This window comes from Oryx dammah, unplaced genomic scaffold, assembly GCF_014754425.2.
Source record: "Oryx dammah isolate SB20612 unplaced genomic scaffold, SCBI_Odam_1.1 HiC_scaffold_2, whole genome shotgun sequence".
Classification (NCBI taxonomy): Eukaryota; Metazoa; Chordata; class Mammalia; order Artiodactyla; family Bovidae; genus Oryx; species Oryx dammah.
The window spans coordinates 60,416,092-60,430,874 of NW_024070186.1; the positions used below are offsets into that span (position 1 = coordinate 60,416,092).

At 39.6% G+C, this 14,783-nt stretch overlaps 1 non-coding gene across 1 annotated transcript; it reads left to right on the plus strand.

The window, feature by feature from the left end:
* The first annotated feature begins 13,831 nt into the window (after positions 1-13,831).
* TRNAE-CUC lies at positions 13,832-13,904 on the plus strand. The gene has a single exon. It is a non-coding gene; the product is annotated as a tRNA-Glu (tRNA).
* Positions 13,905-14,783: the final 879 nt, after the last annotated feature.

Here is a 14,783-nt window from a genome sequence, read left to right on the forward strand (position 1 = left end):
CCTCTCTTGGGAGTCCACTAAGTTGGTTAACACCCCATCAAGTCTAAACCAGCCAACTTCCCAGGGGAACACCCAGATATGAAGTTCATCTGTGCCCAGAAAACATCTTCCAAGACCAATCTAGCTCCAGTGTCCAGCCTAAATATGATCCAACCATCTCTAGTGAAATAATAAAATCAGAGAGAGGCTGGCCAACCACCAGGGTGTGCCTAGGACTAAAGGAGTTCCTGGGATGTAAAACTTTCACTACCAAAATTAGAAAACTCTGGGCAAGTCAAGATGAATTGGTCAGAGACCATGAAAGTGTTGTCATTCAGCTGTGTCTGACTTTTTGTGACTCCATGGACTGCAGCCTGCCAAGGTCCTCTGTCCATGGGATTCTCCAGGCAAGAATACTGGACCGGGTTGCCATTCCCTTCTCCAGGGCATCTTCCTGACCCAGGGACTGAATCTGCGTCTCTTGCATTACAGCAGATTCTTTACAGTCTCAGCCATTATAGTGGTCAGAGACCATAATTATGTAAATAGCTAGCTTAGGTGCCATGCTTCCATTTCCAGTGTTATTCTAACTCCAGGGAGATGCTTTATTTGGCTACAGATATGGAGAGCCACGGTATTCATGTGTATACTATATACACTCTGAGGCTTATTTAAATTAAAGATATGTAAAGCATCTCCTTCAAATACTTGGAACTCAATCAGTGACACTCCAAAATTAGCGTTAAATGATAAAATTTTATGTAATTATGACAATCATCTCTAAAATAAGTGATTAAGTGCTTCAATTATAAAAGGAATGGTCTGAAAACAAACCTCTCAGGAATTATAAATATTCTCTAAGATATTTGCCCAATTAGAGGTTCTCTGAGTCTTGTTTTTGTATATCTTGCCAACAAAGGTTGCTTAGCAACAGTCAGCCATCTCCTTTCTCTCATTAGTTTTCTCTCCCACCTTTGCATTCAAACTAAAGGGAAGGAAAGCTGCTGCTCTACGATGACCTCCTCTTCTCTGTTCATAAACAGAAAAATGAGGGTTGCTGAGATGTGATGGTCTGTAATGTTTGCACCAAGGTTTGTACAATCAGAAGGATTGTTACTAAAAGAAGTTAAGTTCTAACGATGTCTTAACTCATCAAAACCCATATAGCAGCAAAAGAGGTCCAGGCACCAGTAATTCTGGAAGGTCCATTGCTCAATTAGCCTGCTATCTTTGTGCCCGCAGAATCTTGACCCAACTATTAGCTGATGGAGAAAAATGGAAACTGCACTGCTGAGGACCAACTTTGTGCCGTGCCTTCACTGGGCGCTAGTCTAACTGGGCTTTTAGAATTGGACCTGGGCTGACTGCAAGGAGATCCAACCAGTCCATTCTGAAGGAGATCAACCCTGGGATTTCTTTGGAAGGAATGATGCTGAAGCTGAAACTCCAGTACTTTGGCCACCTCATAGGAAGAGTTGACTCATTGGAAAAGAGTCTGATGCTGGGAGGGATTGGGGGCAGGAGGAGAAGGGGATGACAGAGGATGAGATGGCTGGATGGCATCACTGAGTCAATGGACGTGAGTCTGAGTGAACTCCAGGAGTTGGTGATGGACAGGAAGGCCTGGTGTGCCGTGATTCATGGGGTCACAAAGAGTCGGACACGACTGAGCGACTGAACTGAACTGAATTGAACTGGGTCAGGTGGTTTTTGTTTTTTTAGCTTTAGGTTTTTGTGGGGTGGGGAGGAAGGCAGGCAGGAAATCAGATGGAGGCAGAGACTAAACAGGACTCCAAGAGCCACAGCAAGACGTGGTCTCATGAAGCCTGGACCCAAATCCTAGCTGTCCTTGGGGATCTCAGCATAAAGGTCTCATTCATTTTTTCTCTAGTCCTCCACCTTCCCAGAGTTCCACTGCTCTCTCTTCCTGCTCTTCTCCTTGTCTGGCTTATTGAGTCCCCGTGTCTGGCATCTCTCTGCCCTATATTCTTATTCTAACCAGAGAACTCAGCTTATTCTAAAGTCAGAGTAGCTGTCCTCATGTAACTGGCTTGCTCGGGGGCCCCTACTACCTCAGGGACTCTCTCTGTGTTTCTGTTATGTTCAGCTCTTCCTGCAAACTGCCTGATTATCTCTAGATAGATTATCTCACAAGCCAAATACCCAAGAGTGAAATTTCCATATAAGCAACATTCTAGACAAATTTGACCAACTGTAAATAGTAATCCTGGCCCAATCAGCTGGTACCAGAATGAAATAGGGATTGTAGGTCAAATTGCATACCCTCGTAATTCATATGCTGAAGTCCTATGACCCTCAGAATGTGACCTTATTTGGAGGTAGGTCATTGCAGTGATTTGTTAAGATAAGATGAGGTCATGCTGGAGTAGGGTGAGAACCTAATCCTGCAGGACTAGTGTCCTTATCAGAAGGGAAATCTGGACACAAACATGCAGACAAGGAGAGAGCTACATGAAGAGACACAGGACATAGTCCTCTACAGTGAAAGAACAAAACCAGGAATAGATCACTTTTTCATAGTCCCCAGGAGGAACCAACCCTGCCAGCACCTTGATTTCAAATTTCTAGCCTCTAGAACTGTGAAATAATAAACTTCTGTTGTTTAAGCCACCCAGTTTGTTGTGGCAGCTTTAAAACACTAATGTACATTTTGTTACCTATAACTGAGGTGCCGCTGTACAAACACCTGAAAATATGAAAGTAGCTTTGGAATTGGGTAATGGGTGAAGAATCTTAGGGTACATGATAGAAAGAAACCTAGATTGGCCTGAAAAGACCATTGGTAGAAATATGGGTATTAAAGGAGACTCATAAAGAAAAGAGGAGAGCTATAGAGCAACTTTATTGTCAAATTCAGACTGAAATTAAAGAAAGTGGAGAAAACCACTAGACCATTCAGGTATAACCTAAATCAAATTCCTTATGACTATACAGTGGAAGTGAGAAATAGATTTAAGGAAATAGATCTGATAGACAGAGTGCTTGATGAACTATGGATGGAGGTTCATGACATTGTACAGGAGGCAAGAATCAAGACCATCCCCCCCAAAAAGAAATGCAAAACAGCAAAATGACTATCTGAGGAGGCCTTACAAATAGCTGTGAAAAGAAGAGAAATGAAAAGGAAAGATATACCCATTTGAATGCAGAGTTCCAAAGAATAGCAAGGAGAGTTAAGAAAGCCTTCCTTGGTGATCAATGCAAAGAAATAGAGGAAAACAATAGAATGGGAAAGACTAGAGATCTCTTCAAGAAAATTAGAGATACTAAGGGAATATTTCATGCAAAGATGGGCTCAATAAAGGACAGAAATGGTATGGACCTAACAGAAGCAAAAGATATTAAGAAGAGGTGGCAAGAATACACAGAAGAACTATACAAAAAAGAGCTTCATGACTGAGATAATCATGATGGTGTGATCACTCACCTAGAGGCAGACATCCTGGAATGTGAAGTCAAGTGGGCCTTAGGAAGCATCACTATGAACAAAGCTAGTGGAGCTGATGGAATTCCAGTGGAGCTCTTTCAAATCCTAAAAGATGATGATGTGAAAGTGCTGCACTCAATATGGAAATTTGGAAAACTGAGCAGTGGCCACAGAACTGGAAAAGGTCAGTTTGCATTCCAATCCCAAAGAAAGGCAATGCCAAAGAATGCTCAGACTATCACACAATTGCACTCATCTCACACGCTAGTAAAGAGATGCTCAAAATTCTCCAAGCCAGGCTTCAGCAAAACATGAACCGTAAACTTCCAGATGTTCAAGCTGGTTTTAGAAAAGGCAGAGGAACCAGAGATCAAATTGCCAACATCCACTGGATCATGGAAAAAGCAAGAGAGTTCCAGAAAACATCTATTTCTGCTTTATTGACTATGCCAAAGCCTTTGACTATGTGGATCACAATAAACTGTGGAAAATTCTTCAAGAGATGGGAATACCAGACCACCTGACCTGCCTCTTGAGAAACCTGTATGCAGGTCAGGTTTGAAGCAACAGTTAGAACTGGACATGGAACAACAGACTGGTTCCAAATAGGAAAAGAAGTACATCAAGGCTGTATATTGTCACTCTGCTTATGTAACTTATATGCAGCGTACATCATGAGAAATGCTGGGCTGGAAGAAGCACAAGCTGGAATCAAGATTGCCAGGAGAAATATCAATAACCTCAGATATGCAGATGACACCACCGTTATGGCAGAAAGTGAAGAGAAACTAAAAATCCTCTTGATGAAAGTGAAAGAGGAGAGTGAAAAAGTTGGCTTAAGCTCAATATTCAGAAAACGAAGATCATGGCATCCGACCCCATCACTTCATGGCAGATAGACGGGGAAACAGTGGCTGACTTTATTTTTATGGGCTCCAAAATCACTGCAGATGGTGATTGCAGCCATGAAATTAAAAGACGCTTACTCCTTGGAAGGAAAGTTATGACCAACCTAGACAGCATATTAAAAAGCAGAGACATTACTTTTCCAAAAAAGGTCTATCTAGTCAAGGCTATGGTTTTTCTAGTAGTCATGTATGGATGTGAGAGCTGGACTATGAAGAAGGCTGAGCACCGAAGAATTGGTGCTTTTTAACTGTGGTGTTAGAGAAGACTCTTGAGAGTCCCTTGGACTGCAAGGAAATCCAACCAGTCCATCCTAAAGGAGATCAGTCCTGGGTGTTCATTGGAAGGACTGATGTTGAAGCTGAAACTCCAATACTTTGGCCACCTGATGCGATGAGCTGACTCATTGGCAAAGACCCTGATGCTGGGAAAGATTGAGGGCAGGAGGAGAAGGGGACGACAGAGGATCAGATGGTTGGATGGTATCATCTACTCGATGGACATGGGTTTGGGTGGACTCCAGGAGTTGGTGATGGACAGGGAGGCCTGGTGTGTTGCAGTTCGTGGGGTCACAAACAGTCAGACACGACTGAGTGACTGAACTGAACTGATAGAGAAACTTTCTATTGTCTCAGAGAATACATATACCATCATGAACAGAATATTGCAAGAAATATGAGTGTTTAAGGTGCTTTTCATGAAATCTTAGCTTGGCATCTGATAACAAAATACTATGAACTAGGTGGCTTAAACAACAGACATTTATTTCTTACATTTCAGGAAGTTCAAGGCCAGGGTATGGACAGATTTGGTTCCTGGTGCGGGGGTGACTTAAAGATGACTGCCTTCTCACTGTACTCTCACACAAGAACTCTAGTCTCTTTTTCTTCTTATAAAGACTCTCCTCCCATCATGGAGGTCCCACCCTCCTGACCTCATCTAAACCTAGTTGATTCCCAAGGCCCCGTCTCTAAGTACCATCACACTGGGGGGCAGAGCTTCAACATAATTTGGGAGAGGGAAGGGAACATGCACATTTAGTCCATAACAAGGTCACAGATGGAAATGAGGAACATGTTCTTGGAAACTGGGGGAAAGGTGATCTTTGTTACCAAGTGGCAGAGGACTTTGCTGAGTTATGTTCTATTGGATAGAAGGAGAACTTGTAAGCAATAATCTTGGATATTTAGCTGAGGAAATTTCCAAGCAAAGTGTTGAAGATGCAGCCTGCTTTCTCCTTGTTGCTTACAGTAAAACACAAGAGGAGAGAAATAAATAGAAGAAGGAGCTGCTAAGTAAAAAGAAACCAGTGTTTAGTGATCTAGAAAATTCTCAGTCTCTCCAGATGGCCTGCTCTGGAAACAGAGTCAAGGGTGTGTCTGGACCGCCATTTTCTAAAGAACTTCGCCCGGATCCAACAACCATCTCAGTCATTTTCTAAAGCGGTGACTCATGGATCCAACCAACCATCTCAGAGAAGTTAGGAATAGAGAGGCAGTTATCCATGAAAGGCCTGTGGAAGTTCTTGTCTGATGTCTTGGACCCCCTAGAATTGCATGAGAGGCCAAGATGTTTTCTGAGAATCCTTTATGAACAAAAACACTGCCTACTTGGACTGAAAGGCACAGAGGTGAGATGAGATGAAGGAAGAATGGCTTCGGGGGCAGGGCCAAGGATGCTGAGGCTGGCACCATTGCAACAGCCACCCTGGTCCCAGAGGGCACAGTCTAGGGTCAGGACCACCCCGTCCTTGGCTCCTGAGCGTGGGCAAAACTAACACAGAAGATGGTAGATTAAACATGGCAGACAAATCCCTGCTGGGGGACATTTGAACAGGAAGCTTTGCTTTGGAATATAAGGCAAATACCTGGATACAGATGCTTTATATATTTTATGTAATTTAGTCCTTACAGATGACATGGGTATCAGTTTTATTCTCCTCATTTTACCAGCTGGAGGCCTAACCCATTTTCTTGTGGTCTCACATCTGGGAAACTGAAGAATCAGGGTTTAAACCCAGGTCTGATCTCGAAGTCTTCAGTTTACAAGAAGTATGACATCTGAGACTTTGCAATGACAGTGAAGAGGTTAAGTAAAATTAACTAAACTCACTCCATGGGATGAAAGCTAAATATACTTTACTCTTCTGATTTCTAAAGCATTAGTGTGTATGTGTGGGCATGTGTATATGTGTAAAAATTAAGACAAAAATATAGGACCAAATATCTAATAGCCCTTCCAGAATGTGTGTGTGTGTGCATGTGTGTATCTATATAATTTCTATATCTATATTCCTATCTGTATCCACACCCAAATTCATATCCCCATCTATCTCTGTGTATGTACATAAAACAAATAACAAATAGCACTGACATAGTAATAACTTCCAACCCTTCAATCCTCTCGAACTAGGAATTTCTAAAACCTTTAGTCCAGGATGACCAAGGGAAATATCTCTTTTTCATTTACTGCCAATCTGTAGATTCTTTCTGAAAGCATTCACCACTCTCACCATCTGCACTTGAAATGGCTGCTTCCTTACAGCAGAGATTTTAATGCTGTTTTCGAGAATTCACAAATCTCTTGGCAGCAATGATTTTTAAAGTTCATTCTTCAAGTCTTCATGGCCTGCTGGAATTTAAGATTTTTCCTTCCTTCATTCATTTTGCAATATGCCAGTCGAAGTTGCTTATTATCTGGAAAGATGTTTTGTCTCTCTTTTAAACGATGTTACATATCTCTGCCCTGTCTTTTTGAGCTGTTTTACTCTGTTATGTTCTGTGTCGCTGTACATGATGATAGGAAACATTTTATAAACTTGTGCGTTTTAATCTGAGAGGCAAATTCTAGGCTGATCTCCTTTTAAAATAATATTATACTACCTGTTCACCCTATTGAATAGCCTCCTAAGTAGCATTTTGCAGTTTATGTATTTCCTGGCTATTATTATATAGATCCTATTAAGATATAAATAGCCAAAATAAAATTCTAAGAATTCGATATAACATTCATTTCAAGATCCAACCTCAAATAATCACAGAAAATTGGTCTCTGCTATTACTGTAATCTTGCTTTTGTTATTTTGTTTCATTCTGTTTTGCTAATAGAGATTAGTATAGCTCTCTTTTGTTTTTGTCTGTCTTCCAGGGTTTCTGGGCTACTTGAAGTGGTTTGTTTTAAAAAAAAAAAAAAAAAATCTGTCCAAGTATATCATGAAGTGGCAGCTACAGTTTTTGCCCAAAGGTCCACAGAGACATCAGCTGGAGACCTTCTTATTTTCCTGGTGGAGATCTGACAATTAACTGTAGAAAGCTCCATGAGCTTCCTTCCATGTTTACTTGTATATCCCCCATGACCAGAGAAGCACATAGAAAGTGCTAAATAAAGAGAAGAGAAATGAAAAACAAATACAAATTCTAAAAATGCACAGGCGTAGGCTACAAACTCAGGAGTTCTAATGAATTCAATTTTATGTGATTTCTATCAAAAGAAGAAAAAAATGTATGATGCATTTATAAGTGTACATGCTGTTTTATCAAATATATTCTTGATAGGAGAGAACTTCTAATTTGATCAAGTGTTAATGTGAATGGATTCCTTCACTGATAACTACACATCTGATGTTTGGAAGAATTTCCACAAACTAGCTTCTGGCTCTGTATATTTCAAACAATGTGTTTTCTCTGCTTCTCTGCTATCTATTTCCAAGTACTGGGTACCAGTTGGACATATATGATTTCTGACACTGTATCTTCATGTCAAGATGTCAGGTAAGCTGGGCCAAAGTCCTACAGGAGTATTTCTGGAGCTATTTCTATATCAGAAGGGCTAGAACTATCTAAACCATGTATGGAAGACATGGAAAAGCATGTAAATATATCCCAGAGGAGCCAAACCAAGTGTATACTCAACTCAACTGTCCCAAGACAAATGCCTATGGCTACTTGATATTGCTGGGCACAAGGGAAGTGTGATGAAGGGGGACTCGGAATGGAAAAAGAGATGATTAAAATATTTGCTTTGGCAAATTTTACAATTTAGCTACATTGGCTTCATGGTAAATACACCTTTGGTTTATTCAGAGATAAGCATGTCACCCACAACTTGGGGAGAAGTCAGATTTAGTTGCTAGTGGGCATCCTGGTCTTCCCTTGAATAGAGTATGGAGGGTAAGAGAAGGGATCTCTCCTTCTGCTGAGGTTGCTAGGCTGAAACAATATGATGAGGCAGCAGTAAGAAGGCAAACAGGACCACAAAGAGGGAAACAGCTGAGAGGGAAGAGGGGCAGAGAGAAATGACACTGTTTGAGTTCTTAAACTGGGCCATGTGTGAATTTAGCTACAACTCTGAACTCTGCAGATCTCCTGATCTCCTGCACTCAACAGGCTTCCTTTCTAATTCAAGCCAGTTTGAATTTGAGTTTCTGTCAGTGAAGCCAGGAGTCCTAACTAAAATACAAAATGATCAGCTGCCAGCATTATTTTGCTCGTAGAAGTCTGAGATAGTATCATATTGCTGAGGGGAAAAAGTAATTTCAGGACATATGGGTAGTTTCTTCATTCAAGGTCTGGAATATTATTTTAGGCAGAGTTCAAGTACCCTCCAGTAATCGTGACAGTGATACTTTACATGTACACAGCATTCTGAAGGCTCAAAGTGATTTTATACACATTATCTTCTTTCATCTTCACAGAAGATATGCATTTTCCATCAGTCTTTCAAATGAAGAAACCGAAGGTTCAGAGGGGTTAAATCACTTGCCTAAACTACTTGTTTAGCTGGAACAGTTGACCTGCAGGCTCCTTGAGCACACCAGAAGACCCAGAGCCTCCTAGGCCCACCAGAAATTATACTTCTGGTCAGAAGATAAACCATCCAACACCTCCGGGCCAGATCCACTCCTGGTCCATGACTGCTAGTTCCTTTGTCTTTATCACCTAATCTTCCAGATGACTGTTCCCAGCAACTTTAACTTCTCTGACTACTTTCTCTTAATACTTTGCCTAAACTCCAAACTTTTAAACTCTTTCCCATATCCTAACTGCCAAAAACCACAAAGTTTCTGGTTTTTGTCTTACTAGCTTGATATCAAGTCTTTATTAAAATTTTTGCCACCAAGATCTTTAAACATGATTTCTACCTTTACCTTTGGACACTTTTCTGGCTACTTTAGAAAATGGGTTCTTGATTCTTTGACTTACCTTACTCCAATCCTAATCCTTCTCAAGTGGCTCAGCGGTAAAAAATCCGCCTGCATTGCAAAAGCCGCGGGAGATGTGAGTTCGATCCCTGGGTAGGGAAAATCCCCTGGAGAAGGAAATGGCAACCTGCTCTAGTATTCTTGCCTGGAGAAAAGAGGAGCCTGGCAGGCCACAGTCTATAAGGTCGCAATGAGTCAGACAGGACTGAAGCGACTGAGCATGAAATTCTAATTATGATTGCTCTCACCTTCCTGAAGTATTCGACTCCATATTGCTCATTTGCAGAGGAGGAGGTGGAAAGTGGGGCAAGGGAGCAGGGAGAGAGAAAATGAGGCACACATCCATCCGGCCTGTGTTCCATCTTATGAGTATGGTTGGAAAACTAGAGACTATCAAGAGCTTACAGGTTCTATTTCAAGGGCTTTGAGGTGATACTTTTCCTTAGGAATGGAATGCCAAGAAATAGCACAAAATTTCAGAGATGTCATCTTACTGGCAGAGAGAGCGTTGATTCTAGGGAACAATTCTTTTCTGACCATTTCAACTATTAAACTCCCTAAATGATGATTCAAATAGAGTAGTCTTCCTCTTTGTAGTTAGAGAGAACCAGGAGAAGCCCAGTGTGAACTGGCAGGAGGTGCCCAAAGAGGCTGTTGTGCAGAGCATGTCACTGCGACCTGGTCAAAGGGTCCTGCTCAAATTAGTTCCCACCTGCGAGAAGGGTGTGGCCTCTGCAAGCGCTGGCCAGGAAAGGTCTTCATGAATAAAGGATTGCCATGTGTCTAAAGGGCAAGATATTGTGGATTCAGTCAGGGTATCTTTAGGAATGGAAGGAAAGCTGAAACCAATAATCCAACAGACATTTAAGTATCATTTCAGAAGGAACTTGGGAACTATAGTTCAAGGACCGTGAGAGTAAACATTGTGAAATTTTTCCAAAGTTTTGTAACTTGTCCACGTTTAATTTTTAACATTGTGTGTTTCCTATAATCTCTTATATAAAGAAAAGGGTTGTATAATGAGAAGAGCTACACATTTGCATGAGGGATAAAAGGAACTGGGAACCCCAAAGCCATGAAACTCAGGGGATAGAGTGGGAGGTGACAGCTTCCCCCTTGGAAGGAAGGAAGAGTAAGTAGATGGTCTGCTCTTGAGACTTGGTGCTAAGACGTAGAAATACCTAAGAGGTTCTCTGGTGGAAGTGGCAATGTTTGTTGTCTCCCCAAACCAATACGTAGACTCCCTTTTCCATACTGGGAGAGCTAGATTTCGTTTCGCACCCTCCAGATGATAGATTCTGATTGGACTAAGCTAATTATGGTGGTGACATTTCCCTTGACACTGATCAACTGGGGGTAGGCGTGTCCGGCTAATGAAATGTGTGTAGAATTCCCTTGGAGAGTATGCACCTGACAAGTTTTCCCTGTTTGGGGATTTTCTAAAGCTCTTAAAAAGATACACACAAAAGGAAAACAGATCTTATTTTATGGGATGTTGCACCTTCACATACTGGGTTTTAAGAGAAGTGTTAATAAATTTTAAATAATTTAAATCATATATAGTATGTTCTCTGATGAAAATGCAATTAAATTAGAAATTGACAATTGTAAGATATCTGGAAAACTCACAAGTATTGAGTTTAATATTATACTTCACAAGTTTAATATTATACTTCAAAATAACCTATGAGTAATAAATAAATTGGTTGTTCAGATGGTAAAAGAATCTGCCTGCAATGCAGGAGACACAGGTTCCATCCCTGGGTTGGGAAGATCTCCTGGAGAAGGAAATGGCAATGCAATCCAGTTTTCTTGCCTGGAAAATCCCATGGACAGAGGAGGCTGGCGGTCTATAGTCCGTGGCATCGCAAAGAGTTGGACAGGACTGAGCAACCAACACTACAACACACTAACTAATAAACAAATTATAAGGAAAGTTGGAAATATTTCACACTAAAAGATAATAAAAGTACAACATATCAAAATTTTGGATTCAGCTAAAATTATTAGAATAATTTTTAAATCCACAGTTTTAAATGCCTATATTAGAAAAAAAAAAAAAAAGATATAGCATGAAATAAAGGCCCTAAGCTTTCACTTCAAGAAGCTAGGAAACAAAGTGCTAAGTAAGCCTGAAATAAACCTTACAGAGTCAAAAAGGAGATCATTAAGACCAGAAATCAATGAATAAAAACAGAGAAAATTAACAAATCCAAAGGTAGCACTCTGAAAAAAAAATTTTTAAAGACAGAGAGCAAAGACTTATTACGAGTATAGGAAATGAAAAGAAGATATATCACTAAAAAGCATATGGTTATTAAATGGATAATAATAGAATACTGTGAAATTTTATGCCAATAAATTTAACAGATTACATGAAATTAACAAATTCTTTGAAAAATAAAACATACGAAAAATGGCAGAAAATCTAAATAGCCCTACAGTCATTAAAGAGATTGAATTTGTTACCCAAAACCCTCCTCCAAGGAAAAGTCCAGGCCGAGATTTTTTCACTGCTAAATTCTATTAAAAATTTAAAGATGAAATAATGTCACTCTGTCACAGATTCTTTCAGAAAATAGGGTTGGTAAAAATACTTCTGAACTCATTCTATGAGGGCATTCATGCTGATGTTATAAGCTGGAAAATACATCAAAAAGAAGAAAGGAAGGGGGAGAGAGAGAGGAAAAGGAAGGAGGAAGAGGAGAAAAAGAGAAAAGAAAATTACAGCTTCATAAATATAGGTACAAAAATGGCATACAAAATATTAGCAAATAGAATATCTCTCCATATGATAAAAAAGAAATCTCTTAAGAAAAACCAATAGCTAGTACTTAACGGTGAAATAGTGTACCTCTCCCTCTTAAGACTGGGAATAAGGCAAAGAAGTAGTTCATACCCCTGCTGTTCCATACTGTACTGGCCACCTAGTCAGTACAGTAAGATAATAAAAAAAGATAAAAACCATAAAGATTGGGATAGAAAGAATGAAACTATATCTATTCACAGACAACATGATTGCTTATATAGAAAATCCAGAGTGTCTATAAAACCACAATAGAAATAATGTTAGTTTATTCATATCAAGGATACAAAGTCAGTATACAAAGAATTCAACTGTATTTTTAATACATAGCAGCAAACAATTTTAAAATGAAAAAAACTTCCACTTGCAGTAGTATTTTAAAACACATAAGATATTTGAGAATAAATTTAAGAAAACATGGGCAAGAGCTATATGCAAAAACTTAATGTGAGAAAATAAAGACTTAAATAAATGGAGAAATGCCATTTTATGTGAATTGGAAAGCTCAATATTTTCAAGATGTCATTAACCCCCAAATTGCTTTATGGGTCCAATAAATCCTGAGTCATTACTCCATCAGGAGTTTTGATAGAAATTAATAAACCAATTCTAAAATTGATATGGAAATATAAAAAACTTAGACAATCCAAAGCAAATTGGAATAAGGAGAATAAAGTTGGAAGACTTGTAATGCTTGACTTTGAAACACTATAAAGCCACAGTAATCAAAACAACTTAGTACTTGTATGAGGAAAGAGAGAACAGTGCAATAGAAATGGAACAGAAAATCTAGAAATAGGTCCATATTTACACAGTCATCTAATTTTGAAATGGGGAAAGGAAATCATTTCAACAAATGGTTCTTGAATAACTGGATATATATACACACAGAAGGAAACTGCAACCCCTCTCCCACAACTCCCTTACACCATTCACAAAAGTTAATTCAAATGGGTCATACATCTAAACATCAAAGTTAAAATTATGAAGCTTTTAGAAGGATGCAGTAAGCAAAATCATTAAAAAAATTTTTTTAGTTTCTGTTTATCAAAAGATACTATTAATAAAATAGACAAACCATAGACTGAGAAAAAAAATGTTAGCAGAACATATACATGAAAGAAGATTGGTATCAATTATATGAAAATAACCCATACAACTCAGTAACAAACTGACAAATCCAATAAAAGATTTGGAAAAACACTTCACAGAAGAAAGAGATAAAAGTGACATATAAGCAAATGAAATGAAAAGTGCTGTGTTATGGAAATACAGATTAAAACCACAATGGCACACAACATCCACAGCTAAAGTGAGAAAGACAGCAACAAACAATGGCAAAAATGTGATGCAATCCTAATACATGCATTGTTCATGTAAGTGACTCTCATACATTGTTAATAGAAATGAAAAAATTTTGCAATCACTTTGGGAGATGTTCTGGCAGTTTCTTAAAAAGTTAAACATAATTTTTAAAAAACTATCATGGAATTCCCTGGTGGTCCAGTGGTTAGGATTCTGTGCTCTCACTGCTGAGGGCCTGGGTTCAATCCCTGGTCAGGGAACGAAGATCCCACAAGCCATCAGGTGCAGCTCCTCCCTGCGCCTGCCCCCCAAAAATAAATTTAGTAAAGTAATATACACTAATTTTTTTATATAATCAGCAATTCTATTCCTGACCAAGTACCTGTGGTAAGTAGTACAATGCTCCCCAAAAGGTCAAGGTCCTAATCCCCAGAACCTATTTTACATACAAAAGAGAATTAAGGTTGCAGATGAAATTAAGGTTGCTAAATACATTGCCCCGCCGCAGCAGTAGCAGCAGCAATGTAATTACAGGATCCTTTAAAGTGGATTGTTGTTCAATTGCAAAGTTGTGCAAACTCTTTGTGATCCCATGAACTGCAGCATGCCAGGCTTCCCCGTCCTTCATTAATTCCCAGAGTTTGCTCAAACTCATGTCCATTAAGTTGGTGATGCCATCCAACCATCTCATCCTTTGTCATCCCCTTCTCCTCTTGCCTTCAATCTTTCTCAGCATCAGAGTCTTTCCCAGTGAGTCGGCTCTTTAGGGAGGCAAATGACTAGAGTCAGATGTAAGGGTGATTGCAGAAGAATGGTCACAGAACTGCAACACTGCTGGCTTTCAAGATGGAAAAAGGGACTGTGAGCAAAGAAAGGTGCATGGCCTCTAGAAGCTGGAAAGTGTAAGGAAACATTTTCCGTTAGAGACTCTAGAAGGGAACACAGCTCTGCCAGCACCTTGCTTTCAGCCCAGGGAGACCTGTGTTAGATTTCTGACCTGCAGAACTGTAAGATGATACACTGTATTGTAACTTTTGCAGTTTGAGGTGCAACAGCAAAACTAGCACTAATTTATTTTAAAACTCCAAGTTTGTGGTTATTTGTTATAGCAGCAATAGAAAGCTAATATGGTACCCAAG